Source organism: Balaenoptera ricei, chromosome 3, assembly GCF_028023285.1.
Source record: "Balaenoptera ricei isolate mBalRic1 chromosome 3, mBalRic1.hap2, whole genome shotgun sequence".
NCBI classification, from domain to species: domain Eukaryota; kingdom Metazoa; phylum Chordata; class Mammalia; order Artiodactyla; family Balaenopteridae; genus Balaenoptera; species Balaenoptera ricei.
In genome coordinates this window covers 5522560-5548637 of record NC_082641.1, presented here as the reverse complement: position 1 = coordinate 5548637, position 26078 = coordinate 5522560, and the positions used below count along the sequence as shown (strand labels likewise).

Below are 26078 nucleotides of genomic sequence, written 5' to 3'. Positions count from 1 at the left end.
AGTCACAGCAAGATCCTTTTTGACCCACCTCCTAGAGAAATGGAAATAAAAAAAAAATAAACAAATGGGACCTAATGAAACTTCAAAGCTTTTGCACAGCAAAGGAAACCATAAACAAGACGAAAAGACATCCCTCAGAATGGGAGAAAATATTTGCCAATGAAACAACTGACAAAGGATTAATCGCCAAACTTCACGAGCAGCTCATGCAGCTCAATATCAAAAAAACAAACAACCCAATCCACAAATGGGCAGAAGACCTAAATAGACATTTGTCCAAAGAAGATATACAGATTGCCAACAAACACATGAAAGGATGCTCAACATCACTAATCATTAGAGAAATGCAAATCAAAACTACATTGAGGTATCACCTCACACCAATCAGAGTGGCCATCATCAAAAAATCTACAAACAATAAATGCTGGAGAGGGTATGGAGAAAAGGGAACCCTCTTGCACTGTTGGTGGGAATGTAAACTGATACAGCCACTAAGGAGAACAGTATGGAGGTTCCTTAAAAAACTAAAAATAGAACTATCTTATGATCCAGCAATCCCACTACTGGGCATATACCCTGAGAAAACCATAATTCAAAAAGAGTCATGTACCACAATGTTCACTGCAGCACTATTTACAATAGCCAGGACATGGAAGCAACCTAAGTGTCCATCGACAGATGAATGTATAAAGAAGATGTGGCACATATATACAATGGAATATTACTCAGCCATAAAGAGAAATGAAATTGAGTTATTTATAGTGAGGTGGATGGACCTAGAGACTGTCATACAGAGTGGAGTAAGTCAGAAAGAGAAAAACAAATACCGCATGCTAACACATATATATGGAATCTAAAAAAAAAAGTTCTGAAGAACCTAGGGGCAGGACAGAAATAAAGACGCAGATGTACAGAATGGACTTGAGGACAGGGGGAGGGGGAAGGGTAAGCTGGGACGAAGTGAGAGAGTGGCATGGACATATATACACTACCAAATGTAAAATAGATAGCTAGTGGGAAGCAGCCACATAGCACAGGGAGATCAGCTCGGTGCTTTGTGACCACCTAGAGGGGTGGGATAGGGAGGGTGGAAAGGAGATGCAAGAGAGAGGGGATATGGGAATATATGTAAACTTATAGCTTATTCACTTTGTTATACAGCAGAAACTAACTCACCATTGTAAAGCAACTATACTCCAATACAGATATTAAAAATAAATAAATAAATACATACATACATAAATAAATACATAAATAAATAAATGCTGTGTAAATACTTGCCAAGACAGCAAATTCAAGTGTTGCAAAAAAAATAAATAAATAACGTGTGGGCCTCGTTATCTGCAGATCACACTGCTCTAAAGGATTATTTCTATGTGCGACTGATTGTACTTAAATGTTTATCAAATCTCCATCGGGAGTTCAAGAGAGTGTTCCCAGGAAACAGCTGGAACGTAATGGTGAGATCCATCTTGTCGCAACCAAACACACATTCTCAATTGATGATGTGTTTCCTGCAATATCAAAAAGGGTGTCTGGAGAAAGACAAATACTCTGTGATGTCACCTCTATGTGGAATCTAAAAACCCGGAACTCCTAGAAACAAAGAAGAGGATGGTAGTTACCAGCGGCTGGGGGAGGGGTGTGGGGAGGTGGTGCAGGAAAGGGGAGATGCTGGTCAAAGGGCACAAGCTTCCAGTTAGAAGATGACTACATTCTGGGGATCTAAGGTACGGCGTGGTGACTATAGTTAACAATTCTGTGTTATATACTGGAAAGCTGCTAAGAGAGTAGACCTTAAATATTCTCACCATAAAAAAGAAGTGGTAATTATGTGATGTGACGCAGGTGTTAGCTAATGCTATCATGGTAATCATTTTGCAATATATAAACGTATCAAATCAACAGGGTGTACACCTTAAACTTATACAATGTTATATGTCAATTACATCTCAATAAAACTGGGGAAAATAGTGTCTGAACATGTGGCCTTCATAATTCCTTATGAGCTCATGTTTAGGTGGCCCCCTGCCCTGAACACACACACCTTGCTCAAAAGGCATGTGCAAAAAGTGAGGTGTTCTCAAAAGCAGACATACAGATCAATGGGACAGGATAGAGAGCCCAGAGATAAACCCACACACCTACGGTCAACTAATCTACAACAAAGGAGGCAAGAATGTACAATGGAGAAAAGACAGTCTCTGTAACAAGTGGTGCTGGAAAAGCTGGGCAGCTACATGTAAATCAATGAAATTAGAACATTCCTTCACATGATATAAAACAATAAACTCAAGATGGTCTAAAGACCTAAATATAAGACATGACACCATAAAACTCCTAGAGGAGAACATAGACAAAACATTCTTGAACATAAATCATAGCAATATTTTCTTCAATCAGTCTCCCAACGCAAAAGAAATAAAAGCAAAAATAAACAAACAGGGCTTAATCAAACTTAAAAGCTTTTGTACAGCAAAGGAAACGACTGGCAAAACGAAAAGACAACTCAGGGAATGGAAGTGTCTGGAGAAAGACAAATACTATATGATATTACTTATATGTGGAGTCTAAAAAATAATACAGATGAATCTATATACAAAACAGAAATAGACTCACAGAAAACTAACTTATAGCTACCAAAGGTGGGGACGGACAAATTAGGAGTATGGGATTAACAGATACAAACTGCTATACATAAAATAGATAAGCAATAAGGATTTACTGTATGGCACAGGGTCCTATATTCAATATCTTGTAATAGCGTATAATCAAATATAATATAAAAAAAATGAATCACTATGCTGCACACCTGAAACTAACACAATGTTGTAAATCAACTATACTTCAATTAAAAAAGATTAAACTTCCTTAAGATATCACTGTCTGTATTTTGAAAACATTTTTCTTTACTTCTCATCTTCATTAAAATTTGCCATGATCATTATTTTACTATTTAACATAAATAAGAAAGAATGTAAAAAAAGTGAGGTGCTCTCACTGAAGTATGCGTGTATGTTACTGATGCTGGTGGTTGGGAACAGAGGGGCAGTGACCCACCCACCTATTGTGAGCCATCTTCATAGATTTGGGGGCTGTTAAAAAAAAAAATCTTAACATTCAGTTCCTGAGCAAATGGCCCAAGGAGGAACATACCGTTGGTGGGCATCTTAGAAGGAGATGGTGCATCTTAATATGACAGCTTGTCTTTAAGATGATCTAACCACTTATTTGCATCAATTACTGGGTCACCAAACATTGTCTGCTTGATTCTTTTATAGACATGGATGCCTGAGAGAGAACACACTGATCCCTTGAGGAGAATAATTTTGTCAATACTTCTTATGGTAGGTTAGCAAGATAGGCATTTTATTTATCAGGTAGGCTCTTTGTATACTGAAATACAGATGTTTTGTGCTTGAATCAACCTTGTGTGAATTTGATTCAAGTTATTGAATTTGTGGAGTTGAAGTCCAACCCCTACCCAAAGGGTCACAAACTTACATTCTTACAGGGCAGTTAAGTGAATGAACAAGGGGCAGGGTGGGAACCACAGCAAAAAAAAAAAAAAAAAATTGTTTGGCTTGAACCAGTGGTGACCATATGGGAATGTGAGACCACCTGTGGTCAGATCCAGATTTTCAAGAGGAGATAAATATCCAGATTTTTGCGGGAATACTACCGATATTTAAATATGCACAAATGTTCTAAAACAACAGCTGGAATAAACAAAACATGCTTGGAAGCAGGATCTGGCTTGTGTTGACTAGGAGATGACTTCTGCCCCAGCCCTTGTTCTAGAAAGAGGCAGTCCTGTTCAGCATTCTGGAAGTTTTCTTTGCTTACCACCAATGTGTGTCTAATCTGAGAATGAGCAATGAGTCTCATGATTTCAAGGGAAATTGTACAGTTAGTTTCACATCTTTTATCTTAGACAAGTTAACAGAAGGTATTGAAATTAATAATTATGGTAACAATGACAAATAATACTTTCTGTGTACACATACAGTGTTACAATTATATATTCACACACATATACCTGTACAGTCTATTTAGCCCAAGGAATAAAAGTCATCCATCTTGCTTTGCCATTTCTTATTAGAAATCCTAATATAAAAAGATCTGCAGTGGACAGAGACAAAGGCTCTCCCCAGTACATACCATTAGACCTAAGATTTCTTGACCTCCCTCAAGGTTATCTTTATCACAACATGTAGAAAGGTAGATGAATCCGTCCTTCAATAAATTGAATGGATGTTTTCAAAAGAAAAGTCTATGGCAATGCCTTTATTTGCCCTCAGTAACTCATTGTTTCTTGTAACCTTCAGAGTTGTCCATTGATCTTATCGATTAACTTCTCGGTGGGTGTGTATTCTGGCTGATCTGTTTGATCTGGAAAAAGTTATGCCTTTATCCATTGCCTACATCAATGATTGCTGCATCTGTGTTTTCTGCCTCATCTGATGTCCAAACGTTGTTTCTTTTTACTTTATATACAATAAAAAATATAAAGAAAAATCAATAAATTTAGTATTTTACTTAGTAAAAATCAAAAAATGGAGCAAGTAGGGAGGATTCCACTTACCTCTTAATTCAATGATGAATCTTAAAAGTGTTGCCCCATTGCATCTTGCCAATGATGAAAGTCAGTTCATTTGGTGGTGTTTATTAGGTTGTGTCCATAAGCTGGGAAAAACAGGTCAAACTCAAGTGCTTTACCTTCACTCCTCTGGTCCTACAGTGTGGAGTGGAGGAGGGAGACGATGCAAAGGTGGGCTCATGACCTCTCTCATCTTGATTTCTTTCTCTGCTGCATTGAGATGCAAATGAACCCTGACATTTTGCATACATTTCTTTCTCTTTTTCCTCCCTATCCATGTCTCTTTTTGTTCTTAAGCAGCTAATATGTTCAGGCTCTGCTGACACTTGCTGCCATAAATTGAACGATGTAGAACAGAACTCACACTGAAGTGTTGGTAATCTAGCGGGCTAATCAACCCAGAATTCGTATTTTAAAAGCATGGAATGGGGAATGATATAATTTAGTGGAATTAGTGCCTGATGGTCATGTCTCTGATTCTTAGATGAGGAAATAAGAGAGACAGAGAGAGAGAGAAAAAAATGTATTTGGGAGTAGCTTTTATTACCATGTGGAAATCACGTGCTGTATAGATCTCCAGAAGTTACTTATACTACATAATTGAAACTCTATACTCTTTGACTATCTACTATATAGCATAGTGCCTATAGATCTCAGTACTGTATTGGATACTTAAAATTTGCTGAGAAGATAGATCTTATGTTTCTTACCACACATATACACGATATTATAATAAAAGGGGTGTAAAGAAACTTTGGGACGTGATGGATGTCTTTTTGGCCTTCATAGCGGTGATGGTTTCATGAGTTTATATCTATCACCAAACTCATCGAGTTGTATATATTAAATATGTACAGCTTTTTACATGTCATTTATACCTCAACAAAGTGTTTTTAAAAAAATCACACCACTGCTTTCTGCATAATGCACTGCAAAAGCACAAACAATAAGAAAACTCTTGACCAAACTTAATCAAGCCAGTGAAGTAACATCTTTCCAAAATGGAAATTGTTTGTGCCAGCAAACAAGCAGGAAGGCATTAAAGACCCCACGTTAACAATTGTTATCGAAGCAATCTTAGACCCTGTGGAAGCCTCCTGGGACCAGAACTTCTAAAACGACAAATATGTCTGGAAGGCTGTGGTCCAAGGGTGTTTCTGCTGGCTATAAGCGGGGTATGCAACCAGAGGGAGCACACAGCTCTCCTGAAAACTGAAGGTGTATACACTTGAGATGAAACTGAATTCTATCTAGGCAAGAGATGTTCTTATGTGTACAAAGCAAAGGACAACACAGTGACTCCTGGTGGAAAATCTAACAAAACCAGAGTAATTTGGGGAAAGAGCTCGCGCTCGTGGAAACGGTGGCATGGTTCATGCCAAAGTCTGAAGCAACCTTCCTGCTAAGGCCATTGGACACAGAATCCATGTGATGCGGTACCCTTCAAGGATTTAAACTTATTGAAAAGTAAATAAATAAGAGTGTGGATTTGTTCAAAAAAAAAAGCAATTGTTATCCAGTATTGACATCAATCTGAGGTTGCTCATCCCAAGGAGACCTTGGACTTGAGTTGTGTTGTTCACTGCTGCACTGCAAGACCCAGCACAGTGCACTCAAGATATATTCACCGAATGAATGAATTCAAGAATGACTATAGCCCATGGAAGGTGAGAATTGCAACAGGGTCCCACAGAAAGCCACAAGACTAACCATTCAGATGAGGAGTGAAAATGCAGGGGAACATTTGGCTCAGTCACATAGTAGCTGTGTGGCTTTGGGCAGGAGAATCAGTCTCTCTGAACCTGTGTTCTTATCTCTACAGTACGAATGGCACTTATGTCAAGGGAGGCTGTGAGTATTAACTGAGAGAAAGTGAGAGATGACACATGACCAAACTCGGGACTCAATTGTTATTCCCTTTCCTCTCATTTCCTTTCATTTTCCTTGAAACATTTCCTTCTCTTTCTCCCAATACATGGGTCATGAAACATTTTCATTGTTACTGAAAATATCAAACCCTGTGCTCTGTGGTCTGTAGGACCACTCGTTCTTCATGTGACCTTGGAAAAGTTACTTAGTTTCTCTAGGCTGTTTCTTCATCTTTCAGACGGGAGAGATGATTCCTCCTGTATTAGAGGGTTGTTTTGGGGATGAAACAAGTTAATGTAAGTGCTTAGAAGAGTTTCAGGCAAACCTCAGCTGTTGTTGTTAAGGTCAAACATACTTGTAAAGAAGGGGAATAATTTTGGTAAAAGTAATTTTGGGAAGCGCTGGATTGCTGATAAACAAGGACTAAGAAGCACTATATTTTATACAAATGCTTTGCTATTTCTCAGGTCTAGGAGAAACCCAAAAACGATCTTTCCAAGCATTCACCATCATAGACTCCTCTTGGAAAAAACCAGTATCTGTCTAGTTATCTAAATTTAACTAATACCTTCAATTTCTAATCAACAACAAGCATCCTTATTTTGATGTAATTTACAGGGTTATTTATTATCTGTGTGAGCTTGGAAACATTATTTTACCTCTCTGAACCTTTTCATAAAAGAGAGCTATGGATGTGTAACATCACAGGTTGCTAGTGTTATGCAAGTGGCATAGTCCATAGAAACCACTTATCAACTTCTTTTATTTTTTTTTAACATCTTTATTGGAGTATAATTGCTTTACAATGGTGTGTTAGTTTCTGCTGTGTAACTAAGTGAATCAGCTATTCATACACATATATCCCCATATCTCCTCCCTCTTGTGTCTCCCTCCCACCTTCCCTATCCCACCCCTCTAGGTGGTCACAAAGCACGAAGCTGATCTCCCTGTGCTATGCAGCTGCTTCCCACTAGCTATCCATTTTACATTTGGTAGTGTATATACGTCAATGCTACTCTCTCACTTCGTCCCAGCTTACCCTTCCCCCTCCCTGTGTCCTCAATTCCATTCTCTACATCTGTGTCTTTACTCCTGTCCTGACCCTAGGTCCATCAGAACAATTAAAAAAAAATTTTTTTTAGATTCCGTAACTATGTGTTAGCATACGGTATTTGTTTTTCTCTTTCTGACTTACTTCACTTTGTATGACAGACTCTAGGTCCATCCACCTCACTACAAATAGTTCAATTTCATTTCTTTTTATGGCTGAGTAATATTCCATTGTATATATGTGCCACATCTTCTTTATCCATTCATCTGTCGATGGACACTTAGGTTGCTTCCATGTCCTGGCTATTGTAAATAGAGCTGCAATGAGCACTGTGGTACATGTCTCTTTTTGAATTATGGTTTTCCCAGGGTATATGCCCAGTAGTTAGATCGTTGGGTCATATGGTAGTTCTATTTTTAGTTTTTTAAGGAACCTGCATACTGTTCTCCTTAGTCGCTGTATCAGCTTACATTCCCACCAACAGTGCAAGAGGGTTCCCTTTTCTCCACACCCTCTCCAGCATTTATTGTTTGTAGATTTTTTGATGATGGCCATTCTGACTGGTGTGAGGTGATACCTCATTGTAGTTTCGATTTGCATTTCTCTAATGATTAGTGATGTTGAGCATCCTTTCATGTGTTTGTTGGCAATCTGTATATCTTCTTTGGAGAAATGTCTGCTTAGGCCTTCTGCCCATTTGTGGATTTGGTTGTTTGTTTTTTTGATATTGAGCTGCATGAGCTGCTTGTAAATTTTGGAGATTAATCCTTTGTCAGTTGCATCATTTGCAAATATTTTCTCCCATTCTGAGGGTTGTCTTTTCGTCTTGTTAATGTTTTCCTTTGCTGTGCAAAAGCTTTGAAGTTTCATTAGGTTCCATTTGTTTATTTTTGTTTTTATTTCCATTTCTCTAGGAGGTGGGTCAAAAAGGATCTTGCTGTGATTTATGTCATAGAGTGTTCTGTTATGTTTTCCTCTAAGAGTTTATAGTGTCCGGTCTTACTTTTAGGTCTTTAATCCATTTTGAGTTTATTTTTGTGTATGGTGTTAAGGAGTGTTCTAATTCCATTCTTTTACATGTAGCTTTTTTTTTTTTAACATCTTTATTGGAGTGTAATTGCTTTACAATGGTGTGTTAGTTTCTGCTTTATAACAAAGTGAATCAACTATACATATACATATACACCCAAATCTCTTCCCTCTTGCATCTCCCTCCCTCCCACCCTCCCTATCCCACTCCTCTAGATGGTCACAAAGCACCGAGCTGATCTCCCTGTGCTATGTGGCTGCTTCCCACTAGCTATCTATTTTACATTTGGTAGTGTATTTATGTCCATGCCACTCTCTGACTTTGTCCCAGCTTACCCTTCCCCTCCCCATGTCCTCAAGTCCATTCTCTAGTAGGTTTGCATCTTCAGTCCCATTCTGCCCCTAGGTTCTTCATAACCATTTTTTTTTTTTTAGATTCCGTATATATGTGTTAGCATATGGTATTTGTTTTTCTCTTTCTGACTTACTTCATTCTGTGTGACAGACTCTAGGTCCATCCACCTCACTACAAATAACTCAATTTCATTTCTTTTTATGGCTGAGTAATATTCCATTGTATATATGTGCCACATCTTCTTTATCCATTCATCTGTCAATGGACGCTTAGGTTGCTTCCATGTCCTGGCTATTGTAAATAGAGCTGCAATGAACACTGTGGTACGTGACTCTTTTTGAATTATGGTTTTCTCAGGGTATATGCCCAGTAGTGGGATTGCTGGGTCATACGGTAGTTCTATTTTTAGTTTTATAAGGAACCTCCATACTGTTCTCCTTAGTGGCTGTATCAATTTACATTCCCATCAACAGTGCAAGAGGGTTCCCTTTTCTCCACACCCTCTCCAGCATTTGTTGTTTGTAGATTTTTTGATGATGGCCATTCTGACTGGTGTGAGGTGATACCTCATTGTAGTTTCGATTTGCATTTCTCTAATGATTAATGATGTTGAGCATTGTTTCATGTGTTTGTTGGCAATCTGTATATCTTCTTTGGAGAAATGTCTATTCAGGTCTTCTGCCCATTTGTGGATTGGGTTGTTTGTTTTTTTGATATTGAGCTGCATGAGCTGCTTGTAAATTTTGGAGATTAATCCTTTGTCAGTTGTGTCATTTGCAAATATTTTCTCCCATTCTGAGGGTTGTCTTTTCATCTTGTTTATGGTTTCCTTTGCTGTGCAAAAGCTTTGAAGTTTCCTTAGGTCTCATTTGTTTATTTTTGTTTTTATTTCCATTTCTCTAGGAGGTGGGTCAAAAAGGATCTTGCTGTGATTTATGTCATAGAGTGTTCTGCCTATGTTTTCCTCTAAGAGTTTTATAGTGTCTGACATTACATTTAGGTCTTTAATCCATTTTGAGTTTATTTTTGTGTATGGTGTAAGGTAGTGTTCTAATTTCATTCTTGTACATGTAGCTGCCCAGTTTTCCGAGCACTGCTTATTGAAGAGGCTGTCTTTTCTCCATTGTATATTCTTGCCTCCTTTGTCATACATTAGTTGACCATAGGTGCATGGGTTTATCTCAGGGCCTTCTATCCTGTTCCATTGATCTATATTTCTGTTTTTGTGCCAGTACCATACTGTCTTGATTACTATAACTTTGTAGTATAGTCTGAAGTCCAGGAACCTGATTCTTCCAGCTCCGTTTTTCTTTCTCAAGATTGCTTTGGCTATTCAGTGTCTTTCATGTTTCCATTCAAATATTGCAATTTTTTGTTCTAGTTCTGTGAAAAATGCCATTTGTAGGTTGATAGGGATTGCATTGAATCTGTAGATCGCTTTGGGTAGTATAGTCATTTTCACAATGTTGATTCTTCCAATCCAAGAACATGGTATATCTCTCCATCTGTGAAACCACCTATCAACTTCTGGTGGCATGAATGTTGACTTCCTTACTGTGCCATCCTGATATGGACTCTCAGTTTTGAGAAGTCAGTTGTAAAACTGTCCCACCACATTAGTGAGATAGTTAGGTATCATAGGAGCCCCTCACTTAAAAGCACATTTATTAGGACCTGTTGCCAACCTCTTTTTTTTAATTTCCCTTTGAGAATTATGGTTGCTGCATTTGTCAGGGTCCAACCAAGAAAAGGGGAACCACTCTAAATATGTACAACAGAAGGAATTTATTCAGGGGATTGGTAACTAGAAGTTGAGAAACCAGCAGGAGACTGTGGGGAAACTTGGCAACAGTAGGTAGCGGGCAGACCAGAGGCAGAGGTGACCTGATATGAGGCCAGGGACGTCTGGTAGGAGCTGGCTGAGACAGTGAGGGAAAAATACCCCAGCTGTTTTCTTCCCACCTTCTCATCTCCTGACATTGACTGAACGAGGTCAGGAACCAGCTGAGCTAGGACAGGCAGCCCAGGGGTGGAAACCTGGAATACAGAGAGAGCAGGGAAGAGCATGAATGGAGCTGCCGAGGGAAAAATGGTGCAGGGGAGGGAGGATTGCCTGCTTACAACATTCAAATCCAGCTCACAATGCTGTCCATCACAAAAGCCACAACTGGAAACAAAAAATTCAGCAGACAGAGTTGCACAGGATAGATTTAATGTTGGGTAAAATAATGTTATTACCTATGGCAGCAAAAGAATATTGGGATTTTGTTTCTCATCTCTCAGCTCAAATGTGTATTTTCCCAAACTTGTACATTAAGAGTAATTTTAAAGAACTACAAAAACATTCTTTTTTGACTTCTAAAATAGCATCAACCAAACAGTCTTTATTTCATAAGGGCAGTTAGCTTGAAGAGAAAAGTATATAAAAATGAGTTCTAGTGGTTTATGTGTTTCTCCAGTAGTTTCCAGAGTACTTTCAAGTAGTTTCAGTTATTCCATAAAATGCAGAGGTAAGTCTAGATTTGTGCAAAGTCAACTCTTTCCAAAAGCTAGTTCCCCTCTGGCTTGTAAATTCTTGTAATCCATTGTCCCTTTGCAGCTAACCATGCCTTTATCAATTCAGTATTTACTGTCCTTAGCTTTGTGTGATGTACAAATACGAAGATAGTTTCTTCCTTATAGAGCTTATGTTTTATTTGGGAAGGAACATAGGCAAAGAGAACATAAATTACAACATAAAATATAGCAAGAGAGAAAGTATGTGTTACAGGAGAGGGCTGCACTCTGCAATCTGGAACTTGAGTTGGGTTTTGTTTCTTGCTTTTGTTTTAACCTTTTTGAGCTGACAGTACTGGCATGCAGCTGTCTTCAGTGGAGGTGATAATTCTTCATACCACAGTTATCATTCAAAAGTTTGGTTTGATGCATTCAGCACTGGATTAAAATCACTCAACAGATTTGTCACTGCCTTTCTAAAATTCCAAATTAAAGACTTCTTCCCAGCAGTCACCACCCAACCCCCAGAGCACCTGCCCAGTAGCTCTCCACACTGGTGCCAGAGTAACTGACCCCAGTGGTAACAGCATCCTTGCAGAACCTACCTTGACAAGTGCTGGGCTTTCCCTCGGGATGGAAGAAGGCAGGGTCTTAAAGTCAAGGGCTGTTAAAACGCTGGTGTCTACAAGCTCTTCATCTGCCAACTTCTTGCTCCCCTGTTTTTCATTCCTAAAGAGTTACACCAAGTAAGGACTGTACACTTTCATTTGCATTCAGTCCCCAGCTTCTTTCCATGAGATTCTTACCTCACAGTTGCACCAAGGAGGTGAGAATACCTGAGAACTAGAGCTGGTGTCCTAATCTCATTTTCCTCTTCCATCTTCCCTAGCACTGAACATGATGGCACATGAGGATGAAGGAATAAGTGAATGAGAGAATGAATAAGAGAGGACAGTAAAACAACTGGAAAGAACTTGTGTTTTGGAATAATGGAAATCTGGGTTCCAACCCACCAGCTTCTCATTGTGTGATTTAGGACAAGTCACACAACCTCTGAGCCTTTCTAGATGATTTGTTGTGATAATTAGTGATAAAGAATATAAAGCATCTCCTGGAGGCAATGACTCCACTATGACTTCCTAAAAGATGGAAGGTTTTATTCCATAAAAATGGGAATTTTATGTGTTTATTTTGTATGGGAGAAAAGAAAACCAAGAAAATTTGGAGTTTTCCAAGTGTATTATGAAATAATAACTGGCTCTTGATACATGATCAACTGAAAATATGCAAGTGTGGTCACAGGAATATCCTGGCAATTTCTTTCCTAGGCCTGGATGGAACACAAAGCTGTGAAGCAGGATTGCTACCACTCCTCTTGGCATGAAATGGGAACATTTCTCTTGGAGTCAGGACGGGAAAGCTCCGTTCTGAGAAACTGGGTCGTTAGCACCAGGTGGACCTGACAAATCTAAGCCACTGCTTTATGGAACTCCTTAGACTGCAATCCTGGAAAGAAATACATTTTTCCTGACTGTGTCTCCAAATTGGCTGGGTCAGCCCTCTTGCGCTCTCATGAACATAACTCGGGTTCCTTCCAAAGATTTCTGATGCACCTCAGGTGTTAGAGCAGTCTTGTTAGACATTACAAAGTTGATAAAATCTAAGCAAAATCTGAGTTTCTCATTCACCAGTTTAGCATGAAGGTGGGGTGAAGTGGGGCATTCTCTAGACCAGGAGAAGGGAAGGTGTTCATTCTTTCTAGAATTTTCCTTGCTCCATCTCCTTCCCCACTGGTTCCCACCTTTGGGGTCTGGAATAAGGGGAGAAAGGACTGGAGAAAATAATTATTTTCATTCAGCTGGGGCTATTTTAAAAAAAAATGTTCTCTTGGCTCCAAAAGGGACTCTTTCTCTCTGGGAGCTTGTGTGGTTCTGTGGAGACATCCCCGGGGAATCGCAGCCCTGTATAGGCATCTGACTCAGGCGATGTCTTCTCCACAGCACCTGCCTGCTGAGGGTACCACGACCCAGGACCTAGGGTGGGGTCCTTTTACTGTCCCCCATCTGCCTACCTTCCCGGGGCATAGACAAAGGTGGATCCTGCTGTAACCCTCCCCCCTGGTCCCTCCATCATGGCTGTGTCAGCCAGCTTCCCATCTTCAGACTCATCCAGGTGAGGATCAGGCACTGCTCTTTGCCCCCAAACATGGGGAGTGGACACAAGTTCGGCTCTTCACTTGTTTCCTCACTCTACATTTGAATAGGGTGGCTTCTGAGAATCCGTGGATCAGTCAGCCTCCAGCCAGCTTGAGATACCCTCCTCCCTTTTTGTAAGCACCCCTCCCATTTCTCTCTTGGCTGGAGGGGCTGCATTGGCAGATGAGGAAAAGGATGCTGCTTCTCTACAACTTCAGAAGAATTCCTTCCTCTTAGGCTTGGTCTTCTCTTAGATGGCTATTGAGGATGGAGGTCATGAGAACAGGCTGGCCATCTCTCTGGACCATTCTTTTGAGGAAGTGCCCATGCCTGTCTTTAGAATATGGGGTAACATCACTCACTATTTTCAGCTACAAAACTTCGACCACAATTCAGGACAGCAAGAAAACTCCCATTCTACATTCAATTACAAGTGTACAATTTTTCCATCATGGATGCTAGACAGCACAGAAGTTCTGCAGCTCTGTGTTGGGCCCTGGAGGCATCTACTGCTGAAGGTGGAACCTTATTCTCTTTGCCTTGTTTCTCCTGAAACCCAGTTTCTTCATTTGATTGTCCTAATCTGTTGTATCATGATCTTATGTTGAAACAAGGTAGGATTTAAATAAATTCATACATAAGACCACTAAATGTCAGTTGCTGACTTTAGAAAGTATAAATAAAGAATGCAGATATTACCATCTCCACTTCATAGGTAGAGAACTAGAGATAAAATTAGTTTAGGTGAGCTGCTCAAGGTCACCGAGCTAGTGACTGGCCTTCTGAAACACAGGCACTTTCTGGCTGTAGAGTATGTTCCCTGAACACCGTATTACAAATCCAATGTAAAGGAATAATAAACGTGACACATCCTTGATACTGTACCTGACTCCACTTGGGTAGGCATTGCTGTGGAATTTGTCATTAAGACTTATTTGAGTAGCTTAGATACCCTTAAAAGCATGGATTTAGCTTTCCTGTTGGAAACTCTTTCAAAGATGTGCCTGAATCAATGAACAGTCTCTCTGGAAACCCATGGCCCCTTTTGTCCCTCCTAAGAGAAGAGAGGAGCTTTGGGCAGAGCTTATCAAATGAAATGCTCCGAGTCTCAGAACACACGTGAACTCACTCCTGGGAACACTGTCAGGGTGCCGTGAGGCAAACGTGAGCAAAGTTATTTTTATTGTCGCGGGCTCTGAGAGGAAGAGATAACTTTCAGCAGTATTCTCTTCACGCAAAACCTGCCTGCTTTTACATATATTTGGCAGAAGTTGAAAACTGGGGTAAAATAGAATGTGCTTGCTATCTCCTAATTATTTCAGCAAGAAGGTAAGAATAGGTTTTACCTGATTCTCTGAAAAAGAACAAAGTTCTACTTGATAAAAAAAAAAGAGAGAGAGAGTTAAAAATCAGCACCAGCCATCAACAATGTGACCTCGGTTGCATAAAATAAATGTAAAAAATAAATATAGATGAGTTTTCAGACTGCCTGGGAAGGTGGGAAGAACAGTTTTGCGGGAGTCAGGAAATTCAGGTTTTAATACAGCTTCTCCCACTAACAGATGATACTTTTAACTAAATTGTTTTGAGACTGAAATTCTCATCTGTAAAGTGGGGGAGAAGAAGCAGGTCAAAGGTGCTTAACTTTCTTTAAAATGCTTTTATTTGAAAAAATTCCAGAAAAGTTGCAACAGTAGTAAGTACTATGAGCTATAGAGTCCCATTCACCTAGATTCACTGACTGTGTCTTCTTGTTTCTCTTTTACGTAATAACAAAGAAGATGATTATTATAATGATACATAATTATTAACATTTGACAAACCCTTTGAGAGTCAGTTGGAGACACTGAGCCCTTTTAGGCCTAAGTAAATACTTCTGTTGACAACCTCTTCCAAAACCAAAATGTAGTTATCAAAGTCAGAAAATTTACACTGATACCATGATGCTGTATAATTCGCAATCCATATTTAAATGCCGCAACCATGTAGATTGCAGCAATGTTTCTTTTGGTTTAACTCATCATGCCTCCTTGGTCTCCTTTGGTCTGGGACATTTTCTCCTACTTCTTTGTCTTTTGTGACCCTGACCTTTTGGACTCGTAGCGCTGTTTGGGGTTAGTGTGATGTTTCCTCACGTTCAGATCTAAGTTGTGCATTTTGGGCCAGGAGACCTTGACCGTGCAGTTGTGTCTCTCTTGGTGCCTCTCTCTGGAGGCTGAGGCCAATGTGTCTTGTTGGTGGTGACATCCACTTCGATTACTTGGTTGAAGAGTGTCCCCTGGGTTCCTCCACTGCAACGACCACTTTTTCTTTTGTGTAACATGTAATCTCTGTGGAGATACTTCAAGGCTGAGCATACATCCTCTTTCCTCACCAAACTGTCATCAATGACTTCAGCTCTCTTTGAAACTCTTGCCTGAAGCAATCAGCACCATGATGGCTGCAAAATGCTGATTTCCTATCCCTCCTTCTACATTTACATGTTGACTTTTGGCTTTAGGTAGAGGTTCATCCTGCCCCGCTTAGCTGTTTACTGTCTGTTTATTTTGTGGCACTTTGGACTTGTGGTTGAAACACTTTTGACACAGACTCTGAAATAATGACATCCATGGTCCATCTCCCTAGAAAAAAATGCACATAAAAACCCCACCAAAATACATATATTTTCCAGATGTTGTTGGATCCTTGAAGTCTGTTCATGGCCCAAACCTAAGGTACTTATGGAACTTTGTATAATAACACTTCTGGCTCTAAAAATGCAGTGATACTTCTGCACCTGTTGATATTATTTGAGAGAAAGCAGATGGTAAGTCTATTAAAATGAGTGTGGCAGGTGCTTCATATCTCCTCAATTAGCAAATAACTTCTTGGAAAGTAGGTTATTTTGGTTTCTTTTAGAAAAATCACTCTACAAGTGCTTTCAAGCACACCCTTAAAAACCATATAGTTTCCCTTTAACACTCAGAAAGTGAGATAAACCCTCCCCTGGCTCCTCTTCCTTCAATCTTTGGGTCCTTGGTGCTTGGAGGGTGGTGTCGGCTCTGTTGATTCCGTGAGGTTCGTCGTGTAGTTCAGTGTAACTTCAAGTCACATCTCATCTCAGCCTGTTTACTGGAGAGAAAGGCAGGCAGGAATCCCCCATGAGTGGCCCCCAGAAACCATCAGAACTTTATCCTAAAGGAAGGGAAATGTTGTCAATGCCGGAACTGATTGGTTTGTGTTTCAGGCTCTGAGACAGATAGACCACAGTTCCAGACTCAGATCTGCCACACAGGCCTGAACCTGCTATTAATCAATCTTAAACCTCACACGCACAGTAGAGCCCGTAATTGGATCACTGCCCTGGGCGGTGGCACGTAGCGAGCTCTTGATGGATGACATCCCTGGAACCTCAGTTGCACCGTACCTGGAGCCTCTTGCTTTGGCTGTAACTGTACATACTGTCTCAGCCACTCAGTCAGACCTTGGTCGTTCAGGAAGGTGGGCTTGGGTTTTGTTCCTGCTCTGTACCCTCTGTCACTGCCCAGGTCATCCTGGGCTCCCATTGAATAAGCCAAGGTCAGGGCCTTAGCCCTTGGAATTCAATGCCTCTCAGCTTTGCAAAGTGATAAATAGTGACCTGAAGAAAGAATCTAAATCCGTGCTAAACGGGCTGGGGGCGCGTGTTAGAGTCCTCTACCCTGCTTTGCTTGTCCAATCCGGAGGAGCAGAGCTGGCTGTTCTGGACCAAGGGTCAGAGAGAGCAGCCTCGGGGCCACGGAAGGGGGGAGATGGGCGTGGAGGGGGTGCTGGCGGTGACTCGGAGCCTCATGCAACCTGCTATAAGCTCACTTCATTCATTCTTTTACTTATTCCTTCCTTCCTTTCTTCCATCAATAAACATTCACTCAGTGACACAATTAAGATGTGAAGTACCAGCCTAGCTTCTTATACCCAGAAAAAAAAGCAACTGCTTTATTGCTATGACCCTAAATATCTTACCGATTTCTTTGAGGAAAGCTACTTGAAGCTTTACCAATGTCAATATTTAATGGGGATATTGTTTCTAGAAATGCTTATCTACTGTTCAGATCTTTTATTTCTACTCTACTCATCCTCATATTTTCCAGCAAAGATGATTTTGGATGATCATTTTATTATCTTTATTATCGTATGCTTATTATTTTAAGATAAGGAGGAGATATTTCTGCTACCCATATTTCCTCTCATTGGCAGAAATTCTCTGCTTCAATGTAGAGAATGGACCTGAGGACACAGGGAGGGGGAAGGGGAAGCCTGGACGAAGTGAGAGAGTAACACTGACATATATACACTACCAAACGTAAAACAGATAGCTAGTGGGAAGCAGCCGCATAGCACAGGGAGGTCAGCTCGGTGCTTTGTGTCCACCTAGAGGGATGGGATAGGGAGGGTGGGAGGGAGACGCAAGAAGGAGGGGATATGGGGAATATATGTATATGTATAGCTGACTCACTTTGTTATACAGCAGAAACTAACACAACATTGTAAAGCAATTATACTCCAATAAAAAAAAAAAGAAAAAAGAAATTCCCCGTTTCCCTGATCAAGTAAAATGGGGGAAAAAAATGGAAAAACTCCAGAGAGAGGTAACCAGATGAGGATTGGATTGATAGGAGAGTGAGGGCCAATGTGCCTTTAGAAATAAATGATTTATTCAAGAATCTATCCTTAGGCAACAAATAGTGCATGGGGAGTCTAATTTACCTGGTCTAAGTGTGAATTAGAGACTGCTGCTGCAGGCCTTATCAGTTTGGAAAGTGGGAAGAACAACTTAAAATTTGCTTTCCCCTCAGCAACAGTTAATTTTAATTTGTTTCCAGGTCCTTCAATCCTTGAAATGTTAAGAAATAAATGTCATTATGTCAGAAGAAATTCAGAATTAGAGTTCATGAGATTCTCCAAGAATTGATGTGTTTGCAGCAGGTGGAAAGAAAGGAGCTTTTGTTTGAAGAAGTGGAGGGGGGAAGGAGTGAGGGCTGGAGGTAGGCAGTGGGGAATGGGGTAGGAGTGGGGTGATGAAAGAACTCTGGACCTGGGGTCAGCATCCGGCTTTGTAACTTGCTGAGAGTCTGTCCTTCAACAGGGATAAAAGGTCTTTTACTACTTAGGTGAGTTGTAAAAATCAAATGAAGTGATGCAGAAGGGTTATATAAACTGTAATGTGATGGACAAATACAGCTTATTTTAGGAAGGGTTTCTAAACTGTGGAGGAGCCCCGTATGATCACCATATGGCGTGAAGGCCCTCTGCTTTATGTAAGCCTAAGGTAAAGGCTCACAAAAGGCATTCTCTGCAGATACTTACGTGTGAATCTGTTTCTTCTTCTGGAAAACTTGACATATTAAAATGTTTTCTTGAGACTGTTGAATAAAACTAGCATTTAACCACTAGTTTACCAATCAGTAAACATCAATTGGATTCCTACTATGTGTCCAAGTACCAGGCCAGGTCTCAGGGATTCAGAAACAAAAGGCACAGTCTTGAACTGCAGACTTTCAGCATCTGGTGGAAAGGGCAGACCAGAGGGAACAGTTATAATGTGGCTTGAACAGTAAGAGTGCAGCCTGGGGGTGGCAGCAGGATTCAGGAAGATTTCCTGAAGAAGAGAAGCTGGAACTAAGACAGTGTTTGCTGGAAGAGGGAGAGTGTATGTGTGTGTGTGGTAGGGAACACTAGGAAGGGGGAGAGGGGGGAGGACAAGGGGTTAGGGTGGGGATCTGGGATCTGGGGTTGGGCTCTAGTTCCAGGTGGAAAAGCACGTGTACACTGACTGAAACGGCCTAAATATTCCCTCAGCTTGACTGAATTTTGACCCTGCACAGGTTTCTTCCTGACTCCAGACCCCTGGCTTCCCTTTACTTAGAACATTTCCTTTAGAAGACTCACCATTGTAAATTCTTTTTCTGCCCCTTTGACACATAGACCTTCTCTCAGCCTCTTGCCAGTTTTACAACCGAGAAACTGTCTTCCTCAAGGACCTGGGAGCCACCTTTGAAATGTGACCATGGCGGAGTGGGGATACTGTCCCTGTTTCCCAATCTCTGTGGGAGGACAAGGTCCTAACTTAGATGTGCAGAACTTAGTGAACTCAGATCTTAAGCACGTTGACTGTCCTCCCCATAATGTCCTGCAGTACTTTTCCACCAGCTCACCCAGGGCTTAAAAACTCTCCCATTTTTTGTTTCAGTGGCATTAAGATCAATCTCTCTCCCCTATATCAATAGACTCTCTCCCCTGCTGCAATAGTCTTGAATAAAGTCTTCCCTCGCAATCCAGTGCAATCCAGTGCAATTTTTCTTTTACAAGACAGACATAGAGGAATGAGAACAGAGGGTTAGAACAAAGGTGGATGAGACTCGGCTCTGTGACCACTGGAGCTGCTTGGATTCTGAACTGCATTCTAGCTTTGTGTCCTAGGGTCCACGCTTCCTGAGCTGTTGGGAACGCCAGACTGTTCAGCTGTATCTGCCTTGCTGAGAGGCAGCCTCATGTGAATGAATAATTCAAAATCCACAATAAACAACTCTCTTGAAATAAACAACCACAACCTACCAGTGCATAATTCAGAGAGCTAGGGAAGAAAGCTTTTCCAATGAAGCCAGTTGGCATTGGCTTTGAGGAAAAATGCCTTCCTTTTTTTTTTTTTTTTTTTACATACGTGTGTGGTATTTTTATTATACATTTTTACTGATATGCAGGTTGTATAGCACATATTTACAAATCATAATAAAATATACAAAACCCTTCATTGTCAACTTCATATAGCTAATTGATTCTCTCAGAATGCTTTTTAAACATTGATGGACTGGAAATTTAGCGCTCTACAACCTGGCTGAGGTGCCTCAGTGGAGTGGAGAGAGCAGCAATAAGACCTGGGGGGTAGAAGAGAGAACTTGTGTGTCACAAGGAAAGACTGATGTGTTGGCCCCATCAATCAGGTCTGCATTCCTTATGGTGTCCCTCAGTGAAGTAGCTAAAATTCCATTCCCATGTTTCTTCTTCTCAGGAACAGTTAACTTAGTTGACCTGCTGATGGCAGTCAGAACAACCTGGACTTTCCAATCACGTTAGAGTCCAAGTCACCAGTGCTGTGTAATGGAATTTTACCTGATTAGACATAAGAGGGATGCCAACTAGCATTGATGTTCCTGGGTGACACTGGTGGTTAGAATTGAGTTGTTTTGACAGGCTTCCTTTGGCAACTGTCTATCCTTATGACCTTGACAGCCATTGGCCTTCTTTGATTATATCTGCTCATTGGTATGCACCAGTGGTTTTAAATCCAAGTACTCTTCACCAGTGTGTTGGTATTTGAAAGTTCAATCCATATATTCAGAATCTTATCATAAAATAAGACCCAGTTGGGACTGCAGGCAGCTTTTTCTTTCTTGCTGCTGGTTGCATTTTTGCTCTTCCTGATGAGAAATTGAAGAAATAATATCTCCCAATAATTTCTACTCAAAATTTATTTACTCAGCTGTAGCTTCTAATGCTGTGTATCATTTGAATATTTTTCTTTTTCTTTCCTTTCTGGTTACTTCCAAAATGATATTCTATGGTCACAAGCTATAAATCAAGTGTTCTCCCCAGTCATTACTTGAAAGTGTATGGGCACTTGGGAGGGAGGAAATGTTTCCTACTGCTGGAAGGACATCTTTCAGCCCTCAGCAGAGCAGTAATGTGCCCACAGAGTCCTTAATAGTTTCACTGGACCCCAAATCTGCCAAAGAAACCAATGAGCCTATGTCAAAAATATCTCTATTTAAATATGCATCAATCCATCCCCAAACTGTCCCTTTTGAATATCAATTTTCCTCCATGAAGAAAAGCTTGGTGCCTGTGAACCAGCCTTACAGGTTTTATGAGTTTAATACCAACCTCCGTTGAATTGTTGTATAATCAAAGATTAACGATATAGTTTGTAAGTATGTATGTACATTTTGACATGAGGTCTAACTTGATTTCTCAACACTCAAGCAATATGGGTAGAAATCAGCTGTTTTTAAAAATGCCCATCTCTTTTCCAAAATTCACCCTTAATTTGTTTCATTTAATGGATTTGAACACATTGAAGGCGAGCCCACTTTGGTGAAGTACATTATTATGTCCATAAGAGTTTTTCTTAAAAATTAAATCTTGGAGAAGAAAGTAATCATAAACCAGTCAGTCAAGGGCTTCACATAGACACATTAAATAAAAATATCAAATTCAACATCATCTAATATTCAAGGAGTGAGTAGAAAATATGCTTGAGGAATCAAATAGACATATCCCTTGCCTGCAAACAGGTGCATGTTTCAAATTTCCAGGAGTGAAAGGATTTGGTTGGTTTGTCCTCCACCTCCACCCCCCACCCCCCACCCCACCGCACTATGATCTTCAGGAAAGATCTTGGTCAGTCTCATCGTCAGAAAGTTCTTCCTTATGTCTCATCCTTACTCATTCTATTTTAAGTTAAATGTTGTTTGGATTTATTTTAGCTGGTAAATAAATAAAACACCTGTCTTAGTCTCTCAGGGTGCCATAACAAATGCCATGGACCGAGGGGCTTAAATAACAGATATTAATCTTCTCACAGCTCTGGAGGCTGGGTGTCAGCATGGTCAGCTTCTCATGAGACCTCGCTTCCTGGCTTGCAGATGGCAGCCTTCTCACTGTGTGCATGAGGATGGATGGAGAGAGGGAAATCAGACTCTCTGGTATCTCTTCTTATAGTGTCCTCTTATAAGGGCACTAATCCCAGTAGGCCAGAGGCCTGTTCTCATGGCCTCATCTAACCCTAATTACCTCTCAGAGGCCCCATGTCTACTTTGGGGGCTGGGCTGCAACGTGTGCATTTGGAAGGACACAGACATTCAGTCCTTAACAATGTCCTATCTCATACTTCTCTTTCTTTGGATTTTATAATTCTGGAATTCTAAATATTTCAGAAGATTTACTTTATATTATTTTAAGAAATCATAAATACCTCCATCTTAGCCCTGTGTAGTTCCTCCTCATTTTTTTAAACATGTGATGCAACAAAACTATCTATAATACACATATATATTGAGTTGGTCAAAAGTTTCATTCGTTTTTTTTTTTTTCTGTAAGATGGCTCTAGTAGCACTTAGTTGTCCTTAACTTCATTCAAAACAATTTTGTTAGATAGTATATGACAGCTGTCATATCAGCGTGCATTAAAAAAAACATCAAAATTGGTGAACTTTTGTGTAGCCATTTAAATATTGACGATGGAAGAAAAAAAGCAACATTTTCGGCATATTGTGCTTTATTATTTCAAGAAGGGTAAAATGCAACTGAAATGCCAAAGAAGATTTGTGCAGTGTATGAAGAAGATGCTGTGACTGACTGAATGTGTCAAAAGTGCTTTGCGAAGTTTCGTACTGGAGATTTCTCAGTGGACAATGCTGCATGGCTGGGTAGATCAGTTGAAGTTGATAGCGATCAAATTGAGACATTAATTGAGAACAATCAACGTTATACCACATGAGAGAGAGCCAACATACTCAAAATATCCAAATCAAGCATTGAAAATCATTTGTACCAGTTTGGTTATGTTCATCTCTTTGATGTTTGGATTCCACATCAGTTAAGCAAAAAAAACCTTCTTGACCATATTTCCACATGTGATTCTCTTCTTAAACGTAATGAAAACGTTCCATTTTTAAAACAAATTGTGACAGGTGATGAAAAGTGGATACTGTGCAATAATGTGGAATGGAAGAGATCATGGGGCAAGCAAAATGAACCACCACCACGAACCACACCAAAGGCAGGTCTTCATCCAAAGAAGGTGATGTTGTGTATATGCTGGCATTGGAAGGGAGCCCTCTATTATGAACTTCTTCCAGTAAACCAAACGATTAATTCCAACAAGTACTGATCCCAATTATACCAACTAAAAGCAGCATTCAATGAAAAGTGTCCAGAATGAGTCAACAGAAAATGCATAATCTTCCATTAGGATAACACAAGACTGAATGTTTCTTTTAGGCAAAAACTGTTACAGCTTGGCTGGGAAGTTCTGATTCATCCGCTGTATTCACCAGACATTGCACCTTCAGATTTCCACTTATTTAGGTCTTTACAAAATTCTTTTAATGGAAAAAATTTCAATTCCCTGGAAGACTGTAAAAGGCACATGAAATAGTTCTTTGCTCAAAAAGATAAAATGTTTTGGGAAGATGGAATTATGAAGTTGCCTGAAAAATGGCAGAAGGTAGAAGGTAGTGGAACAAAAGGGTGAATATGTTGTTCAACAAAATTCTTGGTGACAATGAAATATGTGTCTTTTATTTTTACTTAAAAACCGAAGGCACTTTTTGCCCAACCCAATACAGATATACATGTGTGTATGTATGTGAGGTGTCTAATTAGTATCTGAGAAAAATTATAAACTAGGATTCCTACTTCAACACTTACATCAAATAAACTCCAGGGGCTTCCCTGGTAGTCCAGTGGTTAAGACTCCGCACTTCCACTGCAGGGGGCTTGGGTTCCATCCCTGGTCAGGGAATTAAGATCCTGCATGCTGCAGAGTGCAGACAAAAAACAAACAAAACAAAACAAAAAACAAACTCCAGGCGAAAGTAAGAATTAAGTTTTTAAAATTAAGTTGTAAAATACTGAAAGAGAATACAGAAATTTTACTAATTATCTCAGAATAGGAGAGACATTTTAAGAACAATCCAAAACACAAATCACACTAATAAATGTTAGATTTGACTACATAAAAAATTAAAATTTACTGCATGGCAAAATAAATACCAGAAATAAAGTGAAAACAACACAATAAACTAGGAAAATATTTATAATGCATATCACAGATAAAGAGCAAATATTTAAAAAATATAAACAACTCTCACAAATCAGCAAAAACCAAAGGGGAAAAAAACAATGTAAAAGTGGGCAATAAATGTGAAGAAATAATTTAAAATATATAAAAAGAAACTCTATTTTCCTTATTTAAAAAGTGCAATAAAAACTAGATGGCATCATTTTCAATATTAGATCATGAAAAAAATTTTGTTAAGTGTCTGCAAAAGTGTGGAGAAATTGATTCTTCTATGTTGCTGGTTGAAACATTCTTTAGCATCACTTCTTTGAAGAGTAACATGCAGTATTATCAAAATTTAAAAAGCTCGTGCCCTTTGGTTTGGGGATTCTCTGACAGGAGGTTTCCTTCAGACACCCACATATGGGGAAGGATGAATGCCCAAGGCGTTGTGTGCACTGGGGCATTGTTCAGAGTGGTGAAACCCTGGAATCAATACTACCTAAATCAGCAGATTATGTTTATTCAATGAAATACCGGGTAACATTATAATAATGAGGGAGGCTAACTTTTTTATTATGTTTCACTGCATGTTGATAGGTTTTGCTTTAATTACTCACCATGTGCATGCATTACATTTAAAATAATCACCACAGTAACAGCCCTGATGATATTTGGGGAGGAAAACTCCATGTAACAAAGTGACCAGTAGAAAGTATCTTACCCATTGTTTCCAGTTAAGCACTTCTCAGAACTGTGAATGTCACTAAACTTAATTAGCACTTGCCTGTTTTCCACCATCCACCCAATGATACCGTATTGTTGAATGGATTATAAATGTGTTCATTATTTGTTAAGGGTCTATTATGTACCCTTTATTCCATGTTTTCCACAAAAACTTACATTTGCTGAATACCCACTATGTATGTGCCAGAACTTTGCTAACATTAAAACAACAAAAAAAAGTGGGGACCTCATAAAAGTCCAGTTGGCAACACTTCCTCAATCTGAACACAAAATTCTCTGATAATTGAGCAGTAAATAGAGCTTCCTTGGAAAAATACTTTCGCACACCTCCATTTCCAAAGTTTGAAATAATAATTTTAATAACTAAAATAATAATAATTCTAATAATTTAATAATAATATTTTAAGAATTAAAAGAATAATTTTATATAATAATAATAATGGTCATAATTCAAAAGAGTTGACAGTTGTGAAACAACAAAATAGGGTACTGAATTTTGCTTTGGGAGGTCATTATTTGCTCAAATTCTTTTTCTAAGGTTTATACGGCCTTTTTTGTTTTACTTCTTTTCTACTTTTTTTCTGGAAAGTGCAGCTGAGCACAACTAGGTCAAGATGGTTAAAAAGAAAATCATTTTTAGCCACTTATCTCAGCTAGGAAGTCTGTTCAAAGTGACTTCACTGCTGTCAAAAATGTCGTGTAATACCAGTGTTTAAAAGTACATGGTATTTTGAATTTGATTTCTTGGAACAAAATCCAGGTTGGGGAGAAGTCCCCACTGCCTTCTGTTGTAAATTGTTCTGTTTTGACTCATCTGCTTTCAAATACTGTCACTTTATTAATGTAGCATGTCTATGTGCAAGTTATATTCATGTGAATCCTTGTTCATTTAGAGTAACTTTGGCTCAGAATCATTCATCAAAAAGTAATTCATTCAA

At 39.5% G+C, this 26078-nt stretch overlaps 1 pseudogene; it reads left to right on the top strand.

Moving 5' to 3' along the window:
* The first annotated feature begins 5726 nt into the window (after positions 1–5726).
* On the top strand, positions 5727–6099 carry LOC132363520 (large ribosomal subunit protein eL33-like; annotated as a pseudogene).
* Positions 6100–26078: the final 19979 nt, after the last annotated feature.